The sequence below is a fragment of the Uloborus diversus genome, chromosome 6, assembly GCF_026930045.1.
Source record: "Uloborus diversus isolate 005 chromosome 6, Udiv.v.3.1, whole genome shotgun sequence".
Taxonomy (NCBI): domain Eukaryota; kingdom Metazoa; phylum Arthropoda; class Arachnida; order Araneae; family Uloboridae; genus Uloborus; species Uloborus diversus.
This window is the reverse complement of record NC_072736.1, coordinates 108,734,819-108,736,562: the sequence shown is the minus strand read 5'-3', so window position 1 is coordinate 108,736,562 and position 1,744 is coordinate 108,734,819.

Genomic DNA, 1,744 nt, shown 5'->3' with positions numbered 1-1,744 from the left:
CAAAATAACAAGAAGTTTTGTCTAGAACTAAACGAGCCTACTTTCCTGTATACCCATACTACTTTCTAGTACCTGATCAATATTCTCAAAAATAGCTAAAATCGCAAATGTTTTCAAACATATTTTCAAAATACTTTAAGCTGATTTCTAGGAATAAAATATTCCTCACTCATCTAAAAAAAATTAGACGTGTTAAAGAAAAAATAGCAGTAACTTTTAAACAAAGCAGCTAATACACTTTTTTCCATTAAAAAAATCTTTAACAGCTTTCAAAACGAAAAAACAATAATTAAAATTAATAAGCTCATTAAAATAAATACATCATATCCAAAAAAAAAAAAAAAAAATAGTTTCTTTTTCCCCTGTTGCCAAAAAGAATTTTTTTAAATGAATTAATGCACTTAACAAAATAAATAAAAAAAATAAAATGTCAACTTAAAGAAATAATTTTCATTGTCAAAAAAAAAAAAAAAAAATCGTCTGCGCATATCTTTATGTAGAAACATAAATGACTTCGAGTTTATTTGCCAAAAACTAAATATCTAAATTAAAACTTTAGCATAAAAATGAAAACAAGTCAGATCAACAACAATAATTTCACAGTCAAAACCATAGCTGCAGAGTCGGAGTGGGAGTCAATCTCATTTTGTGGGAAAGGAGTCGGAGTCGAATATCGTAAGAATCAGAGTCAGTCATTTGTCCTCCGTGTATAAATTTTTGCCAAAGCTATGAAGTCAGAGTTGAAGTCGGGGAGTCGGAGTCCCATTAATTGTCGGGTACAGCAGTCGGAGTCAAGTGCCTCTAAATTCTTGGAGTCGATGTCTGGAGTTTGGCCTCAAGAGCTATTTCCAACAAAATTTGTTGGAAGTAAATCCGCCTTCAAGTATAGAATCTACATTAACTTTCAGTTTCCCCGCAGACAGTAATGTTAAAGGATTTGAACTGTTCAAAATTGAACGGAAAATTGTTCAAATCAAAAAGATATTTTATATACAAGTTTTTCATCAAAAGCTTTTTCCTACAAAGTTTGTTCGAGGCAAATTCGCCTCACAGTTTGAATTGCCTTGAATTTCCCCGTAGGCAGTAATGTTAAGTTTTTTTGAACTGTTCAAAATTGAACAAAAAATAGTTCAAATCAAAAAGTGAAATATGGGAATGAAGTATCCTTGCGAGATCTTTCGAACAAAAAAAGTTTTTTTGAATCGGACTATTCATTCAAAAGTTATTAGGGGGGGGGGGGGGACAGACAGACAGACCAACAGCTATTTTTCTCCATCTCAATACCCTACTTTCCAATTTTTAATTTTTCAATATTTACTTAATTATTTCTTTTATTTTCGACTTTTTTTGTTTTTCGCGATATTTTTAAGATGCATTAAGCCTTCTTTCATGCTTTCTTCTTCTTTTTCTGGGAAAGTAGGCTAAAAAGTCTTCATTAATAATTGTCTGCATGTTGCAAATATCATCATTAATTTTTATTTTTGCATTTTGATGTGTGAATAATTAAGACTGGTAGAAAATTGAAACTAATTGAATGTTTAATTAATGGATTGCTGTATTATCATGAAATGAAGATTATGGTATTTTATGAGATTACAAATAAAAGTTTGTAAGCATTTTCTTCAGGGGGAAACCCCTCTCCCCCAGAAATTAAAGAATTTATTTCGGAAAGGGATTTTGGGCTACCATCTTGGGTATTATGCATTGTAAGTTATGTAATATTTTTAAATAAAGAATCAAAATG